This window comes from Callospermophilus lateralis, chromosome 11 (genome assembly GCF_048772815.1).
Source record: "Callospermophilus lateralis isolate mCalLat2 chromosome 11, mCalLat2.hap1, whole genome shotgun sequence".
In the NCBI taxonomy this organism is placed as follows: Eukaryota; Metazoa; Chordata; class Mammalia; order Rodentia; family Sciuridae; genus Callospermophilus; species Callospermophilus lateralis.
The window spans coordinates 17,507,952-17,530,867 of NC_135315.1; the positions used below are offsets into that span (position 1 = coordinate 17,507,952).

Sequence of the window (22,916 nt, forward strand, 5' to 3'; positions counted from 1 at the left end):
TCCTAGCCATGTGGTAAAAAGTAACATGTAAATAGTTAAATATGTGTGTATAAACAACAAGGGCATAGGCAAGAAGAGCTGGTCTAGAGCTAGAATCCTCTATGGCAGCCATGCTTCTGTAAGAGGCAGTGTGCGCAGAGTTGGAAAGAGCTTCTAGGCCTCATGCCCCAGTGTAAATAATCATCTTCAGAGGGCCAGAAAACACATCATCTTCAAGGAGTGTGGATTTCTAAATAAAATACCAGTTTTTCTGGTGTACTCTTTCTGGTTCAAGAACCAATCGTTTGAAACATAGTTGACCTCATGCCCATGAAGATCTTCCACCTTCTGGCCCCTCTCACCAGGTATTGGGGTTGCCAGAATATTTGAATCATTGAACTTGCTGCACTGTGGGGCCAAGTTGTGCTTTTCTTCCCAAGCCTTCAAATCATGTGCAAACATATACCCTGTCTTTGTAGGGGATTCTCCACCCTTTAAAAGCTGGCAGAAATTTAATATTGGTTTATTGGTTTTTCATTTTTAAAATGTTGACCCTTGGACATCTAGCAGGATAGGGTAAAGAACATTCGAGAGCAGTAATTTCCCTAGATTTTCCTCCTTGAGTTTTTATTTTGGAAAACATGTATAGAGCTACTTCTCCATTCATATGGACTGCATCAGCCTCTCCTGACCCCACTTAGGGTCACATGTGTACTCAGCTCCCTTCAACTCCATCCAACCCCAAACCTACCCACTTCCTGCCTCATCCAGCGCCATCCACAACTACAGGATTACAAGTGATAATTTGCAAAAGATGCAAGCATTCCTCCACTCCCATCTTTAGCAACAAAGTTGGTAATAAATCACATTTAGTGATACCTGTGTTGAGAATCAAGTTTGAATCCTGTTCCCCCAGTGTTAAAGATTGAACACCCAAGAAACTCCAAGGCAAGCACAAAAAGTTTTATTTAAAGGATAGAACAGAGAGAGAGGGACAGAGGCTTCTCTGCGGAGGTGGGGGTCCAAGTTGGTGCCTGTTAGCACAAAAAGACCAGGCCGGAAGCAAACTTAAGGGATCATCTCAGCCTTTTATTCAAGAACAAAGTTCATGCAGGAATAGGCTATGCAGGAATGGGCAACAGGGTCTCTGAGGGACCCACTTTCCTGGTGGAAAAATGAGCCACTGACCAAAGGAGGAGTTTGGGCTTATATAGGCTTATAGAGGTGATTTAATGAGTGTGTCAGTTTGGGCACTCAAGAATTTCGGTTTTTGCAATGGGAACTGGGTCAGTGGCCAGCACCTGGAGAGGATTTATCTTGGAAGAGATTCATGCTATCAATGTATGGCTTTTTTTTCACTCCCCTTTCCCAGGCCACACCATCTTCAGGTTTTGATTTTCCATATCTAACAGTGTCCAAGAGAGTGGCAGTGTCCTGCCCTTTTACACATTTCAGGTTTCCTTCTCATACCTCCCCTTCCTCCCCTTATCTTGCCTATATGACCAGAATGTTGGAAAGGAGCCTTCCAGGGGTACAGGCAGGAAGCGGGATGTTGCAGGGTGGGGAGTATTAATTGACAGCTCTTTGCAGGGAGGATCCTTGGCAATAGGTTGGAGGAAAGGTAGGTATTAGTATTTTATTTCCTCTTGAATCAGCCCCCATTTTCCCAACCCAATCATTTATCACCTGCACTGCCTGTTCTTTTGCTTCCCCCCTTCAACCAATCCCCCCTCTGAGAATGGAGCCCTTTCTGAAATAAGGGGAAATGGTCGATGACTGCTCTGGCTGCTGCGGGCTGAGAGGGGTGACGGGGGTAAGCCATTTGGGTTTCCCTTTTAGAAATGTTTTGAGTTCCAATTGAGGGTCGACGTTAAAAGTTTGGTTTCGGAAGCAACAGATTTTAAAGTCATGGAGAGGTAGATGCTTCTGTGAGAAAAATATGAGTACTGGAATAAGATTAATATGAAAAAAATGTCACAGCATCTGGAACATGTCAATGAATATCATAATGCTAATAGAAATCAGTAATCTCTCACCAGGAGGTGTAAGATCTAAGAAGTTGATCTTATAACAAGGCCAGTGAGGGACATGACCTCTATTTGGGAAATGTAAATCTTTAAGGATATTAGTTACATTGCCAGAGTTAAAGAATGGAAACTCAACACTTAGTTTTTATAATGTCATGGATGCCCCATAAGATGTAGTTTTCTAATTATGTAGTCTTCTGATTTTTATGTTTAGTAGAGATCCAGTTATTTCTGTCTCTTAAGGCTAGATAATCATACTAGCAAACAGATCAGGCCTACTTGTGTAGAAAGAAAGATTTGTAGCCTTAAATTGACTAATTTTTTAAAAAGTATTTTTAGTTGTAGATGGACACAATGCCTTTATTTATTTATTTATTTTTAAAGAGAGAGAGAGAGAGAGAGAGAGAGAGGGAATTTTATTATTTATTTTTTAGTTTTCGGCAGACACAACATCTTTGTTTGTATGTGGTGCTGAGGATCGAACCCGGGCCGCACGCATGCCAGGCGAGCGCGCTACCACTTGAGCCACATCCCCAGCCCCTGTTTGTTTTTTTAATGTGGTGCTGAGAATCAAACCAAGTGCTTCACACATGCTAGGCAAGTGCCCTACCATTGACTCACAACCCCTGCCCTTAAATTGACTATTGACTAAAAAAACTTCCAACTCTGATAATCTCTTTTGATAATTATTAGGTACTCCTGTCTAAGAATCCCTCTTTTGTAGCCTCCAGTCTTACTTACTCTTGGTGGGGCTAACACAAATGTACATCTTAGGTTAAAATAACTATTGTCTTTCCTTTTAAATGCCTGGATATGGCTGTGCTTTTGTTATAACTGTTTTAGCTGGTCAAATTGACTTTGTTCTTATCTATTGTTATGAGTCAGCTGAGGGCTGGGGTTGTAGCTCAGTGATAGAACGCTTGCCTAGCTGGGTTTGATCCTAAGCACCACATAAAAATAATTGAATAAAGTTTTTTTTCTTTAAAAAAAAAAAAAAGAGTTAGCTGAGTTCCCTCGGGGGGGGGGGGTCACTCTTGGGGACTTGACAACAGCCTCTTAGTTTCTTTAGTGCTATCTGCCACAATGGGTGAGGGTCTTGTTGACCATAGGGCTTCCCTTGGAAGCATCATGGATATCTCCCTCTACAATGACCCTCCTCTTTGCAGCATGTGCATTGGTTGGCTTTCTGTTCTCCAGGGTCTCATTAATCCCTCTGATCAGAATGTCATGTGACCCAAAGTCTCAAAAGCCCTTAGAGAAGTCCCCTTATTCCCTGTGTTCAAGCTGACCTCAAGGGTAAGAGCCAAATATCAGCTCTTTTTTTTCCTGGCCCTTTTACTTCCTTTAGTCTCTAAGCTTTGATCTTAAACATCCCAGCAAGCTAGTTTCACTAGTCTTAAAGTAAAAGTACTGGGTTTTAACTGGAATATCTATACCTTTACAATTATTTACCCCTTATATTTAATTGGGATCAGTTTTAGTACTGGAAGTTAGCCTTATATCCTGTCTGTCCTGTAGGTGATGGCCTATTCTCTCAAATTAACTCAGGTTATTATATTAGAAATTATACTTTTGTAAGGCACTAGCAGATAACAATTATAAAGTTTGTATTTTCCTTAAAATACAAAATGAAATTAGCAAGAGTAAAAACATATTTAGTTTGTATAATAGCTATGAACTAAGAAACATAGTTTTTGTAAAACATAATTTTTATAATCCAAGACCTTTTCTTTAAACTTTAGTTTGAAGAATAATAGTTTGGTAAAATGTTCTTCTAAACCTTATATCTAAAAGATTTGTATACTTGGAAGATATGAATACATTTAGTATACAAAGAGGCCAGTAACAGCACCACAATTACATTGATGTTCTTATATTAACTAAGTTTAGCTTTTAAAGAAAAATTCAGAATCTGTAATGTAGTATAATACTCTAAAATAACAGTTGTTGTTTAACCAGAGTTGTATAAACCCTAATTCCTTTAAGACTAATTCCTCTAAATAATAAAACTTAACAGACATAAGAAATTATCTTGATAAGAACAGATTAATGTTTCAATATTTGACCTTAGGGGAAAACCTTGAATAACTTTAACTGATTGTGCTGCTTATATATATAACTAAGTTTTACACTAACTTTCTGAAATTTGCCCTCTATAAACCTTTTGCAACTTACTAAGACATTTTACAACTTTTTACTTTACCATCCATAAACATTTCTTTTTCCTTCAACTTTCATATTAAAATATATATCTATTTCCTAGTTGTTGACCCCTTTTTAAAATTCATTCTGAAACAACCCTTATAAATTTTTTAAATTTAGATAAATTATTTTAATAAGATGAAATACTTTTATGTTCTTATAGTACTTTAATTGAAACCCAACTTAAACCTCTTATACTGTTTGTGTACAAATTAACACTTGCTAGAACCTTAACTCTTAGTAACCTTGTTTTTAGTGAAGACACAGAAACAAAGCAATCCATTTTCCATTTACCAATTTATGAAAACACATTTAATATTTAAATATATTACCTTATAGAATTTAAGAAGTCAAGAGTACTTGATTTTGATTTTTTTTTTTTAAACTCAGGGGTATTTGACCACTGAGCCACATCCCCAGCCCTATTTTGTATTGTATTTAGAAACAGGGTCTCAACTGAGTTGCTTAGTGCCTCAATTTTGCTGAGACTGGCTTTGAACTCACGATTTTCCTGCCTCAGCCTCCTGAGTTGCTGGAATTACAGGCATGTGCCAATGTACCTAGCTTAATTTTATATTTAGCCATTGATGTTTTAGCACTTTAACTTTGTAAATTTATCAGATGTCTCTAATAAACACATTTATAAAGATTAATCCCATTGATGTTAAATCTAATTTACTCATTTCTAACTGTAAAAACCAATATTAGACAAGTATAGTGAATGTACTATCCATCTCTTCCTTGTTGAAGAAAAATCCTAAAAGCAATGGATGTTACATTGTAGACATTTCATAGAAACACTCTGTTAATTGTCTGACCTCCTAGAAAAACTTGTGAGTTAGCAATTTTACTGGTAGTGCTGGGAACTGAACCCACAGCCTTATATATGCAATGCAGATGCTCTACCAACTAAGCTATATCCCCAGCCCCATGAGTTACCAATTTTAAAGACATCTTTATTCTCATCCATTTTTAAATTGAGCCCTTTTTTTTTAAGTCACATGAACTAAAAAGATATTTGGATCCAATTTTCTTCTAAATGTTGATTTAGTGCTCATTTATCTATATGCCAATGTACATGATATGTATTGTAAGGGTCCGGCGAACGACGGAGGAAGAGACCACCAAGAGACCAACTCATGCAACCGCAAAAGGGGGTTTATTGAAGAATCCAGCGCGCTGGGGCTCCGTGCTCACTCAACAAAGGAGAGCGGCCCAGAGCCCCAAGCAGGGGTTAAGCAGTGCTTAAGTACACTTTTTGGGGAGGGCGGGGGCTTTGCATACATCAGAGCAAATCATCATGAGGTACGGGAAAATCAAACAACAACTCTCAAACATGATTAGTACATTCATTGGCGGGAACAGGTCGGGCGGGAGTGATAGGTCAGTCATAAAGCAGGGTGCACATTCAAAGTAATTGGTTTAGGCCCTGAGGTGCCTACGTGCTAAGCTGCACAGGGTCCCAGGTTGTTAAACAACTAGGTGGTCAGGGGAGATTATCTAATGGGCAGTCCCGGGAATTGTCCTAACAGCTACAGGAATTTCAGGCTTTGGGTGTAGCATAGGAACTTAACAATACCTGGTCCTTTACATTTTAACTCAGACTTTGCAGCTTAGAAACTTTACCCTTTCAGTATGATATGTACATGGACATAAGCACACATATTGTAGGCACAATACAATACACAGGTGTGCACACATACATAAAACAGGAAACAAAGATCTTATAGCTGTTTGGAGGTAGATCTCCACAGGTAGGAGGCAACGCTGCAGATATTTATTAAAAACTCTATTATATTTCACCTGTTAGAAATTAAAATCATACATTATGATTTAAACATAGGGTAGGCCTAGACACTTGGAAATACTATGTGTGAAGTCTGGCAGCCATGGTGGACACTGAAATCAAAGGTTCAGGTGGCCACTTGTCCTTGATGACTATTAGATTTATTCCCAACACCTCCATATATAAATCCTTTTTAGGAATTTGTGAAGGAGATTTTCCCAATGCATTTGAAAGCTAACCCTTGAAAATTGGCCTCTAAACAAAAACAGATTGTAAAAAGAAAAAAAAACTCAATAGTTAAATAAGATTGATCCGAGGGCCGGGATTATGGCTCAGTGGCAGAGTGCTTTCTTAGCGTGCATAAAGCACTGGGTTCGATCCCCAGCACCACATAAAAGTACAAATAAAATTAAAGGCATTGTGTCCATCTACAACTAAAAAAGATATTTTAAAGAAGACTGATCAGAAAAATATATTAATTTAAGCACACAGGATCAAACGTAAAAACAGGAATTCTATTTAAAAAAAAAAAAGACAGGGCCATAATTACTCCAGTAAAAGAGAAAGCAAGAACATCTTTATCAGATCCGTGTGCCCTTCTGGCTCAGATTAGAGTCCGTTCAGATACTGAGAGCTCTGAAATCCTTAGTAATGATTTTCGAGGTAAAGAGGTCTTATATATGTATGAGATCCCTGTGCTGTAGTGTTTAGGGAGGAACTTGTTAAGAAAGCAACATGGTAGACTGCAAGAGGAGATAAGATTGCCAGCCATTTAGGTCCCACAAGCAACTTGAGTTTAAAAGTGATACTTTCCCCTCCTCCTCCCCCTTCGGTCTCAACCATTTCTCTGCAAGCCTTGTGAATCTTGCAAGCTCTGCAGGCCTCCACAATTTACATTTCAGATGCAAGTCTTGGAGAGATCAAGATCTGACAGAAGTAAGGGAAGATGCTGTTTTGAGCTTGAGAGGCAAACCTCATGCATAGGGCATTTTAACTGCTTTTCTTCTGGAGTCCCTTTTTTTATTTCCCCTGTAATCAGGCCAGGTTTGGATGTGGAAAATTATGAGACATTATCTCTCATCAATATTTGAGGACGAGGTTCTCTTCTGAACAACAAAATGAACCAATAAAAGAGCAGAACCCATAGGTGCCTGCACCAAGGAACTGTCCCCCCAGTGCTGGAGCCTCTAGCGTTCAGCGGTTTCCACCCCTCCTTCCATGCATGACCTCTGGATTTAACTGCTGCCTTACCAGTCTGGTCATAACCCACATGCTTTTTCTTTTTTTTTTTTTTTATTTTTTAAGAGAGAGTGAAAGGAGAGAGAGAGAGAGAGAGAGAGAGAGAGAGAGAGAGAGAGAGAGAGTTTTTTTTAATATTTATTTTTTAGTTATCGGTGGACACAACATCTTTGTTTGTACGTGGTGCTGAGAATCGAACCTGGGCCGCACGCATGCCAGGCGAGCCCGCTACCACTTGAGCCACATCCCCAGCCCCCCACATGCTTTTCATGGGTGGCCATGAAAAAAAATGCAAGCCTCTGGATTATCTACTCTTACCATGTGACTTGTAATTCCCTGAGAGAACATGGAACCCCTTTTTGTAGTGAATCTTGATCTGTGTTGAGCCTCCCATTAGTTAATGAACTTTGAAGGAGGGGAGATTTGGCCTCACTTAGCATGGAGGATTGGTGCAATTTGGGCTTTTTAAATAAGGTCTGAGAAGTCCTTAGGCCTGCACATAGGAACCTCAGATTATTTTCTTCCTTTTTACGGAATAGGTTGAGCTGTAAAATGGTATTAAAATTTATATTTCCTGCCTGGGCATGATGGTGTACACCTATAATACCAGTGGCTCTGTTGTAGGGACAAAGGAGGCAGGAACCGAAGACAGCAGGAAACAGTTTTATTTGGCTGCATACAGTTTCAGAGGGCACAGCTTTTGCTGAAATCAATTAATCCCCTGAACCCCAAGTTCAGGGAGTTTCAGAGTTTTATACCCAGCATGTAAGGGGAGGGGCTCAGAAGTTCACAGTCTGCAAAAGTTCATATAAAAGCAGCTTTTTTCTTTCACTGTTCTGGGCAAGTTAATTCTTCAAGGACAACACGTGAAAAGGGGAGAGCTTCTTCTCCCTCTTCTTTCCTCCCCCTGCCAGCTGTTACCATGGAGCCCATTTGTAACTTATCTTAAAAATGTAGACATCTCTGTGAAACCCCAGCTCAAGGCCAGAGGCCTTGTTTGCACATTTCTACAAAGTACTATACTGGATATGTTTGTGAAAAACTAGTAAGGGGGGGTGTCCAGCACCTGGAGTGCTGGTATCTTCCTTTCCAGTGGCCAAGTAAAACAGGGCAACATGAAAATAGGAAGTTTATCTACATTGGACTCTTTCGCAGAGACTCTTTTGCTGACAGTCCTAAAATCAGCCATGGCGAAGAGGGCTTTTCTGTGGAGAAAGGGGGTGCCACTTTAGCTCAATAATTCAAAGCCAGCCTTAGCTACGGCAAGTTGCTGAGCAACTTAGTGAGACCCTGTCTCTAAATAAAATATAATAGGGCTGAGGATGTGACTCAGTGGTTGAGTGCCCCTGGGTTCAATCCCCAGTACAAAAAAAAAAAAAAAAGAAAAAAGAAAATAAAATTTATATTTCCTTCTTGTGGCCATGGTTCTCTATTTGATAAAGATCAGGTTTTTGAGTCCAGGTTTGGCAGCAGAAGAACATTGGGATAAAGACTGGAATAAAGAATTTATACTGATTGTAGGCCAAAGAAATCTTCAGAGGGCTGTGTGTATAAATCTCCCTTTTTGCAGTCAAAAAAGCTCAAAGAGCACACAGGAGCACAGAAACAACGGAAATTCCTAGAGGCTTGTAAAGGCTGTGAACAAAGGGAACCTAGACATTTCCTTATAAATCATTCCATGTTTCTCTCTCAACCCTGGAGTCTGAATAGCTAGAAGTTACTATTTTGCATATTTATGTTACTTCAAATTTGACATACACAGTGAGGCTTAGAGAATGCTTTTTAGTATCACTATCTCAAGTGTGTACAATTCTTATTAATCTCAAATGCTACTCTAACCATCTTTCTAAAGTAAAACTTCCAAGAGAGAGTGTCTGCCTTTCCTAGCTCATCCTAAATGGGGCTGAGTTTGTGCCAGTGTCCAGAATCTCTGTCTGTCCAGTCTGTGGACGAGCTATGTGTCATTGGACCAAGTATGCACTCCTCACTGAAAGGGTGCATACATGTAGAAGAGGAGGAGTGTCCAGGACCAGGTGGTACAAAACATGCTGCCTCCATTTTACCAAGGGGTAAATAACAGCTCAGAAGACCAGATCTTAACTGAATCCTGAATAATAGTGTAATACCAGATTCGTGGGACCCCAGTAGATCTCCAGGAGCTGAATCCGATGCAATCACACAAGAGTCTTTATTGCAAGCTCGAGCCTGGACTCACAACCGTTTCTGATGCAGCGGTCCCAGGGAGTAAGTCCCAGTCCTTTGTTCAGTGAGATTTTATAGGTTTTGAGGGGATACTCTATGCGTGACAACATCACACAGTAAATCATTCCATACTGCAGGAAAGTCAACAACTCTTAACATTGATTAGCACATTCACTGGCAGGAACAAGTTGGGTAGGGTGATTGGTTAGTGCAAGAGGGGGATTCCTTTCAACTGATTGGTTTAGGCCACGAGGGGGTGTACGGGCTAAACTGCATGGTTTCCCAACACATTATCAACCACCATAAACTACTGGGGGGTCATCTGACATCCCAGGTATTTTCCCTGTCTCATGCTGATTGGTGGTTTCTAGGGGATTGCTATGGGTCTTCACCTAGCCTAATAAGTCAGGGACACCTGGCTCCGCAGATCTCTCCTGTTACTTACAGACAAACAACTCAGCAGGGTGGGTATGTGCTTAGGAGTGCTCTGTGGGTTTTTCCAAAGACAAGGGTCACACCTCCTTCCTTAGGACAGGCCTTGAGGTAGAAGCTGCTGTTATTTTTCAAAAATGGAGTCACATCAGTTTCTCAATAGAAGTGGATACAAGGCCAGTGGCTAACGCATTTAATGAAAACTGTAATTCCAGTAAAGTATGTCAGACAAATGAGACATTTTTTTCAAAGAAGATAAATCAGTCACAGTGGCACACAGGAGGATCACAAGTTTGAAGTCATCCTCAGCAACTTAGTGAGACCCTGTCTCAAAATGAAAAATGAAAAGGGTTGGGGATAGAGCTCAGTGGTTGTCGCAATGGGCAATTATGTCGCAATTATGCAGTTGACGGGGAGAAATAAAGAATGCCCACATGCTTCTGCCCTTTTCAATGTTTTATTCACTCAAATCACTCAATAATTTCACTCTAGGGCTGGGATTGTGGCTCAGTGGTAGAATGCTCGCCTAGCATGTGCAAGGCCCTGGTTCAATCCTCATACCACATAAAAATAAAGATATTAAAAAATTTCACTCTATAGGTTCTTAATCAAGAAAACAATCCTTAATGCTTAAGGCACTGCAACAGATATAATCAATTCACAGCAAACAATTCTAGATCAATTAATTCTAAGCACTGCAAACACACTTAATCATGACAGGCTAATGGCAGACATTCCCTCTGCATGCTAAGTTCACGTGTCAGATCAAAAGTCTCAAGCCTTAGACTTTAAGTCCAGCAGATGCACACTCACTCAGACCATGGTGATCAGATCAGGAACCAAGGCAGGCTTCTGGGGTGGAGCTGACCACTAGTTGAGGTTGAGGAGAGGGTTGTAGGGAGAAGTTGCAACTCTCACCAGGGTCAAGATGTGGCTGTAGAGTTTGAGAGCGGTGAGACCTGCAGAGGATCAGGCAAACAATGACAAGTGATGGGATGTCAGTCCAGGTCCTCATCAAGCTTTCCAGCTTCTGTGTATCAGTATTGGCTGGATAAATGTCTGTTCATTTGCTCTATTATTTATACTATATTTTGGGGCTTTCGACCCCTCTTTCAATCCTTATCAGCTGCCACTGGATTTTTCAGTGACATCATTTATCCTGGAATTAAAACTTGTGGTCTGGGGGCTGCAGTTGTGGCTCAGCAGTAGAGCGCTTGCCTAGCACATGCAAGGCCATGAGTTCGATCCTCAGCCCCACATGGAAATAGATAAAGATATTGTGTCCAACTACAACTAAAACATAAATATTTTAAAACAAAACATCTGGTGGATCTTTTCACCTTTCCCAAATATAGGGCACCTTTCCCTCTTCTGTCAGAGGCTTCACTCTGAGTTTATTGAGGTGGGGGCCTGAGGGCCATCCTGGAAGGCTCCATTAGGCTGCCTGATGAGACTGCAGGTTTCGGAGTTTTTAAAATGGAGTTGCTTAGGCTCAGGCCTAAGGCCATCCTCACAGAGTTCTCTAGAGTACTCCTGAGTATGATCCTCAGCCTGGGGAATGAAACATAAAAGAAGAAGGTGATGGAGCTGGGCGAGGTGGCATTCACCTGTAACCCCAGCAGCTCGAGTGGCTGAAGCAGGAGGATCATGAATTCACAGCCAGCCTCAATAATTTTGCAAGGCCCCGAGCAACTCAGCAAGACCTTGTCTCTAAATTAAAAAATAAAAATTATAAAAAGGGCTAGGGATGTGGCTCAGTGGTTAAGCACCCCTGGGTTCAATCCCTGGTACAAAAAAAAAAAAAAAAGATGATGATGAACTGGGCCAATGTACTATTGGGCAAAAACTATACAGAAAGGAGGTGTTGGTTCAGGGAGGAAAAGGTCATCTAAGGAGAACCCATGAAAAAGATGCAGCTCGAGCTAAGACTGGGTTATAAGTCAGACACTGTTTCTGGTATTGGAGTTAAGAGCTGACTAGGACAGAGTCTCTTTCCTCAAGGGGCTTCTAGACTGGAAATACTAAGAGGGCTTCATGTAGATGAGGGCCATACCCTGAGGAAGGTGGAGCAAGAAGATAGATAGAGCCTGGCTCTCTGACATATGAACCACTAGACTTTTTATTATTATTATTATTTGTATTTATTCTTTTTAGATATACATGACAGTGGAGTGTCTTTTTTTTTAGTTCTTTATTATTTTTAGTCATACATGACAGCAGAAGTGTGGTGTGTCTTTTGACATATTATACATACATGCAGTATAACTTACTCTCATTAGGATCCCATTCTTTTTTTTTAGATGTTTTTTTAGCTGTCAATGGACCTTTATTTTATTTATTTATATGTGGTGCTGAGAATCGAACCCAGTGACTCACACATGCTAGGCAAGCACTCTACCACTGAGCCACAACCCCAGCCCTAGGATCCCATCCTTGATGTGGAGTACATGATGTAGAGTTACATTAGTCATATATCACATATGAGCATAGACAAGTTATGTCCAATTCATTCTGCTGTCTTTTCTACATGATGGTGTGTGTAGGAAACACCAGACTTCTTTATTGGCTTTATTACATGACAACTCAGAGAACATTCTTAACCCACTATTGGGCTGGGTGTCACTTGTAGCAGCTGGACCTACAACCTAATAAAGGAATGGATTAGCGGTTGCTACCGAAACTCCACATTGGAATAAGGATTGCTACCGAAACGCCACATTGGAATAAGGATCCCTGCAGCAGAATCCTGTAGCTGTCTAATATAGATACTTCTCTAATGCTGTGCTAACCACTGAGCGGTATCTCTCCCTGCATCTCTGTTCCAAGTGTGCTCATTCTGCAGTCCAGGCTGGAGATGCAGTAGCTGCCTGAGAGATGTGCTTCTCCTGATGAATGCAAAAACACACAAGGGCCAGCAAAACCTCAGCAGACCTTTTGTACTTTATTTGAAGGGTCAAAGCAAGCCCAAAGCCAGAGGACAGGAAAGGACATTCCACTACATGGAGACCATGGATGCCAGGAGGGGAGAGAAATTGGGGCCAGTAATTCTCTCGTAGCATGTGATGATCCCTGGTTTGGAGGTTACACAATTTGGACCCACTCTTCTAGTGATCACCTGGAATTGCAGCCTACTGAAAAGAAATGCCACCACTGTGGTGATTCAGCCACCTTCTCAATTAGATCAGGAGTCCTGACAAGGAAAGAATCATGTCTCCTTCCTCTCCACCCTGCTCCTACTCCCTTTCTCCCAGTGCCTAGCACCATGCCCTGTCCTTAGGGATGACTCAGAAATATTACTGAGTGAATTTTAAACCATTCCTTCATTCTCACCATGTGATTTGTTACAAAAGAGAGACATGTGCTAAGTATTTGCCCCATAAAATGTGGATCTCATCTGAAGCTGAAATCTGTGCCCAGATCTGACTCATGCCAGTTTTGAATCTGCTACCTCCCGTAGGGACCTCCAGAAGACAGGACTAAACACCAAAACAGGTTAGTGAAATTTCTTTCTCTAGAGGCCATTTGAAACTGGAAAGAGTCTCATCACCTGAAATATCCTAAGAGGAAGGCTGTCTGAAGGCACCAAGCTAGTCAAGGATCCACATGGCTTAAGGACAATTTCAAGACAGTGAGATTTACCATTAAAGCCCGTGGAGGCTGAGGCAGGAAGATCACAAGTTCAAAGCCAGCCTCAGCAACTCAGTGAGATCCTGTCTCAAAATGAAAGATTAAAAAGGACTCGGGATGTAGCTCAGTGGTAAAGTGCCCTGGGTTCAATCTCTAGTATTAAAAAAAAGTATGTAATATTTATGTATAATATGTGTTGCAAATATAAATTCGTGCAAATTAAAAATTTATAGTCAACTTCTAAGTCACACTAGCCACACATCAAGGGCTCAATAGTCACATGGCTAATGGCCACCATATCAGATAGCATAGTAGACTATTTTCATCTCTACAATTCCGATGGACGTGCTGGTAAGGGTGTTTCAGAGAGGGCAACTGGGAGGCTGCAAAATCATTGGGTATTTAACAATGAATTTGAAAAAATACAAATTGGGAATTAGGTCACTATACTGGGATAGTGGTTCCCAGGAAATTACCTAAATTTGCCTAAAACAAGCTTATAGACATTATTTTACTTTTTAAAAAAAATAGCTTAAACTTTTTAGCTCCTGCCAGTCTCTCTCTCCTCTTAGGAGCTCACAGGCAACAAAGTGAATTAATAAGTAGCAGGGGAACATTAAAGGAAAAATTCAACCAGCTGCCATGCACTGGTTGATATTTTTTCCTCCAAGAAATGTGTGTGGGTCATTGTGATTTTATTCCACGTGAATAATCAGCAGCCATAATTCCTCTTGGTAAGGGTGTTTCCAGTTTTGTAACAGAAATAGGTGTTCATGTACAACTTCCAAACACCATGCCTCCTAAGCAAATTTGATTATTAGCAAAATAAGGGATGGGGAATCTGATTGGAAGTAACCTGAATCTAGGCCAATTAGATGGGAACATGGTGGAGGAAACTATAACACCAAACTATCTCTTAAAGGAAGAATACACATAGACTGGAAGGGGACAGGAAAATAAAGGTTGCCCTACTCAAAAGGTAACCTCTGGAACAGTGATTTCCAATTAATAACTGCAGATCTTTGGAGAGCCCATCACAGCAGGAAGCCTCTGAATGCACTATTTGCAGAGCAAATAAATCCTGTCTGTGTCTCCCAAAAATATAATCACTATATCACTAATAGTAATCATATATTGAATGTGTATGCATGTTATCTCATTTAAATCTTACAGCTACTTAGAATGGAGATCTTATTCTCCCCAATTTAATAGTTGAAGAATCTGAAGCTGGAGGATAAATAACTTGCCCAAGTTCAAAAAGATAATATATTAGGGCTTTTTTTTTTCCATATTAAAGAAATTCAACTAAAATATGCTTAAATAAAAACATGACATATCAGCTTATATAACAGGAATCCCTAAGGGCTTAAGGCTGGCTGCATCCATCACTCATTGCATCCACTCCCTATCTGCATCTCAGGTCCACTTTCCTCTGTGATAGCTTCAGCCTTGAGAGGACTCCTCTTTTTTTTTTTTTTTTTTTTAATTATTAGTTGTTCAAAACATTACATAGGAGAGGACTCCTCTTATCTGCAAGAATCGTCCAATTCTCCACTGCTGTGGAGGAAATGGCTCAGAGAAAGACCTTCCTCAAAAGCTCTCTGATTGGCCTGTTGGGTCACAGTTCAGGGAAGAGGAGACTCTGATTGGCTAGCCATTGTCTTGCACATATTCTGGGGTGGGGGACTTAAACCTAGCAGAATCACAGTGAGTGAAGGAGGCTCATCCCTAAAGTAAAATAAGAGTGGTACCAAAAGATTGGTCCTTGTCCCCAATGCCACTCCAGTAATGAGGACACAGTTTTAAGAAAAAAGGGAAAAAACAGGGGACTCTTGTCCCAGAGGCTACAGTCCAGGTATGTCTGATGGGTGTGTGTGTGTGTGTCTGTGTGTGTGTGTGTGTGTGTGTGAGAGAGAGAGAGAGAGAGAGAGAGAGAGAGAGAGAGAGAGAATTCACTTGTTAATTTGGGAGATTTCTTAGATCTTCTTGAGCCATCCCCCAAGTCTGAATCACTTTATTCCTATGATTGGAGGTGTGCTCAAAGACAGATAACTGGGCCTAGGATAGAGAAGAAGAGTAATCCTGTTTCCCCTGAGATCAGGGAAGGGAAAACTAGGGAAGGGGAGAGAAAAAACCATGTCTATTTAAAAAATAAGTCTGTGTGTGGCTGTGGTGGTACACACCCGTAATCCCAACAGCTCAGGAAGCTGAGACAGGAGGATCATGTATTTGAAGTCAGCCTCAGCAACTTAACAAGGCCCTAAGCAACTTAACAAGACCCTATCTCCAGAAAAAAAAAAAAAAAAAGAGGAGGAGGAAGAGGATGGCTGAGGATACGGCTCAGTGGTTGATTCCCCTGAATTTAATCCCTGGTACCAAAAAATAAAAAATAATAATAATAAGTCAATGTGGCAGAGCAGCAAGGGCTATTTTCAAAGCATTGTTACGGGAGGCTCTATTACCAAAAGACAAGGGAATGAGATGAATAATGGAGGATCAAAGACTGAAACTAGATTGAACTAACCTTTAAAGCACAAACTCAACAGTTTTTCACAAGTTGATACTATGCATCTGAAAACCTCTCAAATTCTTTTCTCTGGTTTGATAGTATTTTGCAGGTGCCTTTATTATTGTTCCAGTCACAGGGTAACATTTTTTTTCCCCATCTGGAGTCTACCTGGTGCGCTCATGGTCCATTGTGAAATGTTTTGTGGAAATGTGTAATATTTATGTGCATTTGTGCATTGCCCTCTCCTGCCACTTCCTCCATCCTCCCCCATCTTAACTCCAGGCCTTTATATAGCTTCACCTTGTATAGAGCAAGATGAGAAGAGGTAGACAAGTATGGAAACTTTTCAGATATCAGGAGCCTGGAAAATAAGGGACCAGGAAACAGAGACTCCTGAAAAACAGACAAGAGATTATTTTGAGGAATTCCACACAGTTATCCTTTCAACAGCTGAACAAAAATGCAAGGGAATAACTGAGGGTCATGAAGTGCTTGATTTAGGGGCAGGACATGCTTCTTCTAAACCACCAATATCTGTCTGTGATGATTATGACTAGAAACAGCTATCCTTTTGCCAAGGTAGGTAAGTTTCCCTAGAAAACACCTTACCTTCCTTCTTGTTTAAAATGAGTTTGACACAAAAGAATAGTTTGTACGTGTGTACTTGTCATCTTCCTGCTCAACTGTATTGAATGAACACTGTGTCCCATCTAGCCTGAAACTGAGGGGAGGAGAATTACTGAGCAGGCAACCACTAACAAGGTTGGGGACCACCCCCAACAGCTGGTTTTATAAATGGAAACAGGAACTGGGCCCCCTAGATTTGTGGAGATATGAGGGCCACCTTCCTTGCCTAGAGGCCAAGGGAACATAAGACCTCCAACCAAAGTCAGTGTAACTTCTTTTCAAGAATTGGCCTATCCCTGGTCACCCTTGTGCTACTCTCTTAGGACGTGCAAGTACCTCTCCTGACCCTAATAATTCACAGTCCACGCTCAGGCCCTAGGCTCCCATTGATCGAAGTTTGCAAGTGTGAAGTGCCCAAAGAACTGTCCCTGGCTCCAAGGGTTCCAGGCGCAGTCGCTGCTCTTGATATTTTTCTTCTAAGTTTATTTGAAAGAGCGATGTCACTTCTACAAGGAAAGAAAACAAACAACTACAAGGCTGGAAGAGGAAAAGCGAACCCCTGGGCTTCAGGTCTTCAGGATTGTGTTGAACACATGAGACTGCCCAGAGAAACCTCAAGGTGATCACGTGGTATATTAGGTGCCTTCAAAATAGGTGTGTATTCCCGACTCTTAAAAGCCAGGAGGAAGGCTCCAATTTGAGCCCAGGCTCTACCCACTGGATTGGACTGATGCCTTCCGGAGGCAAAGGAAGAGTAGGTATTAAGAGTGGGTATTATTGGTACTACTCAAGTGGACTGTCGTCGGCTTTGTGAGGCTAAGTCACTACCCCAAAGTCGCTCAGTTGATGCCGACCGAGCGGAGTCAGGGACCCAGAAGCCTGGATCTACCAGCGCGGGTCTGACTCGGGCCGGTGTACAGAGATCTAGAGCCACTCACCTGAGGATGGGGCTCCGCATCCTCAGGCTTTGAAGAACACCTGGCCCCGCCCCTATGACCCTCCGAGCCTCACTATTGGCTCCTCGGGCTGGAGGCGGGGCCGGAGCGCCGAATCAACGTGATGGCGTCAGGCGCTGGGGCGCCGCTTCCTGTTGTCAGTGGCCAGGAGGCCGCAGCGTCAGTTCGGAGGCTGAGGGGCTGCCGCGGCCAGGAGCACCCCCAGCCCTGCTCCCGGCTCCTTTTGGTGAGTTAGGGGTCAGCGGGTGAAGAGGGCAGCGCAGGGGCGGCGGGGCCGTAACGCGAACGGGCAGTAGGTCCTCCAGCCCTCGCGGTGATCCCAGAGATCTTGGTTGCCTCGAGACAGTCCGGCTTCGGAGCCCTCTGCCCTCCCAGCCCGCACCGGGCTCCCACCGTGGCCTTCGGTCCGCACTGCCACCGCTGGCCTGTTCCGTCCATTTTCTCCTACCCGTGACCCAACCTCAGTTCTTGCTCCCATCTTCTTACCACCGGTCTTGCATAAATGCAGCCTCACTCGTGACAACTCTTTAACCTAGTTGCAACTCCGATCTGGATATATCTCTTACCTCCTTTTTATCTAATCCTCACCCCACAACCCCCTTGGCAATCCTAATACTCCGCACAAACCTCCCCTAAATCCACCATTCATGTTTCCCCTTTTCTGGCTCAGCTCTCTCATCCCCAGCTCCTAGTGTCTACCCAGCCCCCTAAGGTCTGTTTATCCCAAACGTCTACCTCTCTCCTCCTCTCATTGAAGACCTACCGCTGAAGTAGAAACCCTGTTGAGCTCACCCGCTTCGTGTTAACTCCTCTTTCAGCCTTCTCCCAAATGTTATGTGTATCTTCTTCACAGACTTTGCCCTTAACTTCCTAGCTCATTATATATTTCTTTTCCCTCCCCTACCATCGCGAGGAAACCCCATTCCTAAGTCTTTATCTGTCCCCATCTCTAGTTGCCTCAGTTCCTATCACCCTCTTCCTTTTTATTAATAGAAATCCTCCATGTCCTTTCACCTTTTGTCCCCGTAGCAACTCTTCACATCAACTCTGCCCATTCTTCCCTTGACAGCTCCCATTCAGCCTGAAATTGTAGTGCAGAGCTCCCTGCCAACCCCACCAGCTACCCCTGAACAGTCAAGTCTAGGTGCTTGCTCAGAGGTGAGCAGCTTGATAGAGCATGCAGCTTGTTTGGTTAATGAGTGCAGGGGAGTAGAGTTCCCCTACTCTTGGGTCAGAGATTTTTCCTGGTGTCTGGTCCTTTTTTTATTATTATTTTTTATTTTTTAGTGGTACATGATACCTTTATTTTGTTTATTTATTTTTATGTGGTGCTGAGGATCCAACCCAGGGCCTTGCACGTGCTAGGCGCTCGCTCTACCACTGAGCCACAACCCCAGCCCTGATGTCTAGTCCTTATACCTGCCCCCAGGGATTGTTTTTTCACTTCATATTATATTACTTGTGTTGACTGTTGGAATGGTAGGTGTCACTGAAATTCCTGCAAGGTGAGAAATGGTCCCTCACCCAGCTCACTCATCCTGGGGCAGTTGAAGCCCTTGCTTCCTTTTGACTGGTATTCCGGCTCTGGAGAACCTCAGAGAATGCCAGTGGGGTTGGCTCTAATTACAGAGCCATGGCCATGTGTCTTGTCCTGGCACTTGTGGAGGATCCTGTCCCAGTGCTCCTTGCCAGAGCTGATGGCAGATCAGTTCCAGCATTAAACACGGGGATCACATGGTGTCAGAGGCATGTTATATGTGAACAGTAGAGGTGGTGGGTCCTGAGGAAGCTGAAGCGTAGGTGGGTGCAGAAGCTGTTGAATTGCTTCCTCTTTTCTGTGCCGGGTCATTGAATTTTAGCCATTTGGGTTTCATGAACACAGGAAGCCACATTATCTCACAGTAACTGAGGCAGAGGGATGTTTCTGAGGCACCTAGGGCTCATGCTCAGTGGTTATATTTTCCTGGGGACTTTTTGATGTACATTTCCTCTGAATTCTGATGACCAGGTTTCAGAAGGGTTGGCCATTTGATGGCAATTTGTTTATTTTTTTTGGTGCTGAGATCTAATCCAGGGCCTTGCACATGCTTACACTGAGCTACACCCCAAGCCCTGGCAGGATTTATAGGGCCCCCAAGAGGACCCATTGTCTTTGCTTGTCACTATGGTCTTTTTTTTTGAAAACTGAATGCACTGCTACCTTCAGTATCCTGCCATTAAGATGTGACTTACATGAATGGCTTTCACCCTTATTGACAGCTTTGTTTAATGGCGGGAGTTCCACAGTACCCATACCACTTCAGAATGGTGTACCTCAGGTTTCCACAGTCTTAAAAATGAACCTACCTGCACTATGCCCTGCTTTAATTTTATTCACCAAGTCATTCAACAAGCATTTTCCAAGTATACTGTGTGCTAAGCACAGATCTAGGTATAGAAATGCAATGTGAATGACTCAGGCAGAGTTACTACTTTCTTTCATTCAGAGTTTGTTCCTTGCCAGGCATGGTGGTACACACCAGTGACTTGGGAGGCTGAGGCAGGAGTATTGCAAGTTTGAGGCCAGCCTAGGCAACTTGGTGAGACTGTGTCATAAAAATCAAAAGGTCTGGGGATGCAGCTCAGTGGTAAAGTGCTCTTGGATTCAAGCTCCAGTAAACAAACAACAAAACCAGAATTTACACTTTGTTAGAATTCTACAGCACATGGGACAAGAATATGGGGAAATAGTTGTTATTGGATGGAAAGAAGGAGGGAGGAAAGAAAGATTCAGTGTTTACCATTTTCATAATTCTGCCTTTGCCCACTAATCCTTGGTCCGGGAATCACAAGCTAGAAATTTCTCACCTTCCAGTGTATTTCTTTCTTTCTTTCTTTCTTTCTTTCTTTCTTTCTTTCTTTCTTTCTTTCTTTCTTTCTTTCTTTCTTCCTTTCTTCCTTCCTTCCTTCCTTCCTTCCTTCCTTCCTTCCTTCCTTCCTTTCTTTCTTTCTTTCTTTCTTGAAATTGAACCTTGGGGCACTTAACCACTGAGTCACACTCCCAGCCCTTTTTATTGTTATTTTGAGACAGGGTCTCACCTAGTTGCTTAGGGCCTCGCCAAATTGCTGAGGTTGGCCTCAAACTTGTGATCCTCCTGCCTCAGCCCGGGATTAACAGTGGTGTACCACCACACACTGCCTCATCCTCCAGCAAATTTCATTTGAAATTATTGTTCTGAAGGATTTATCCTCTCCTCCCACCCCACCCCATCCAGGAAGGACACTGGTCCAGAAATCCACCTTGCTTCATATAGAAGGAGATGCTGTTTACTCATTCAGCCTCACATGTCTGAAAGATCAGCTGCCTTTCCGAATCAGAAGATAACTTTGTCATTCTTTTCCCAGTGAAATAACATGACTCATCAGTTAGTACAGCAGTTAGATGGCATAAACACCAGTCTGTTGTTCTGAATAACCAGGGTAAGATTCAGACAGTAGACAGAAGGCTGTTAGGAGAGGCTGAGAATTCTCTGAAGAGAATAGGTTGCTGTTTACTGATGGGTTGAATGTTTTGAGGGTGGTAACGTCAGCTTATCCATTTCTTCATTTAATGTAAGTCTTGTCTAAGCTGTTCTTCTCTTTTTATTTCTTCCTTGATCTCTGGAGGAAATGAAATTGGACATACTGTATATAGAAGGACAAGCAGTATAATGAAGAAAAACAACTAGGACGGTTCTTTCCTGGTGTTGAAACATTTAGAAAAGACATCTGTGAAACTCAGGTACCCTGAGAAGGACTTGGGCTTAGCTGTTTGGGACTATGAATCTGATCACCAGGATTGTGTCTTGTTGCTTACAGGCCTTATTCAGTAAAGCAGAGCTTCTGACCACAGCTCTGAAGAGTCTGGAAATAGTAGTTTCCTTAAAAACTTTCAAGCCAAAGACCTAGAATAGTTTGATCTGATGAAAAGACAAGGAGACCAGAGAATTCTGTCCCTTATCTGAGCCCTGTTTCTATTTAACTTCTATTTTCTCCTCTGTAAAATAGGGATGATCATCTTTATGGAATTACTCTAAGAATTAAATGAGGTTGGAAAACGAGATCAGAGAAACTTGCTTTGTTTGCTCTGGAAAGCAGCAGAAGGTTGGATTAATGTCTGCTTAGGGGTGAAGATAGACTTATTGTGATTTGGGGTTTCCTAAATGGTGGGAGTCACCTTTCCCCTGCCATTCTTTCCCTAGTAGTGTTGCCCAAGTTCTCTCTTTCCCCTTCAGTGAAGCCATGGTTCTTTCCAGTTTGTTTTTTGGTGTCAATAAGGGATATTCTGAGGACAGGAAATGACACCAGCTGGTCTAGTGGCAGATTTAGGGTCTGAGCCACCAAATGGATAATGGAACAGTGACCCAGCAATCAAGAGATCCAAAGCTTCCATTAGTTTCCACCAGAAAGTTCTTACATCATCGATGGTCACGTTCCTGCCTCCTTGAAGTACTGTGGAAGAGCTGTGAATAAGGAGGCTGCTTGGGCTTCCTACAAAGAAAGGTACAGGTATCCTGAATTGTGGCCTGAGCCTCAAAGTCTTGGTTCTGTTTTGTAAATTGTGAAATGGCTGTTCTGAATTCCTCTTAGCTGTTAGTAATTTTGTGGCTTTCTAACCCTTAATTTTAGGCAAATTATTTGTCTCTTATCAAGTTATTTGTCTCCCTTCCCCCCATCTCTCTCTCTTTTTTCCTGACAGGAGCACTCTACCAGTGAACTATGTTCTCACCCTTTTAATTTTGAGACAGGTTCTCCCTAAGTTGCTGAGGCTGGTTTTAAACTTGGGATCCTTCTGCCTCAGCTTCCCAAGTTGCTGGGATTGCTGGTGTATATGCCCCACGCCCAGCTGACCGCTCTTAGCTTCAGTTTATTTTGTTTGTTTTAGCAGACTGGTCCTTGGCCAGAGCACTTAATTATTGATAGCTTCTCCTAATGAGTGCTGTGTTACTCTCAGCTAATTAGTTAATGAGGTATTAATGGATCCAAGCTACTATACAGATTATTGAAGTCTGTGCCCTTAGGGTCCTTATAACTGGTTGAGGAAAGGGAAATTTTGAAGCTTAAGGGCTCTGTCTATAAGGCTTGAGGGAGTGGTTTAGGCCACTGAAATTGTGGATTAGGCTTGCATCCTAGGTTCCTGAGCCAGGGGCCGGATTTTACCTGTTGGACAGCATGAGGTTAACTTTGAAGGAACCCAGCTTCCAGGATCAGGCATGTTGCCAGGCATGACTGACTACAGTGTGTATCCCTTTTCCTCTTCCTCTGACGCCCAGTGTGTAGAGCAGGTCTCAGGAAGCTCTGAGAATCTACTG

The 22,916-nt window shown here is 42.3% G+C and overlaps 1 protein-coding gene across 1 annotated transcript in view; it reads left to right on the forward strand.

Annotated features, from left to right (window-relative positions):
- The first annotated feature begins 17,729 nt into the window (after positions 1–17,729).
- Plekhm1 (pleckstrin homology and RUN domain containing M1) overlaps positions 17,730–22,916 on the forward strand; it is a 46,326-nt gene continuing 41,139 nt past the window's right edge. Inside the window, exon 1 of the mRNA XM_076870936.2 lies at positions 17,730–17,812. The gene's annotated coding sequence lies outside the window, so the exon portion shown is untranslated. The remainder of the gene's footprint in view (positions 17,813–22,916) is intronic.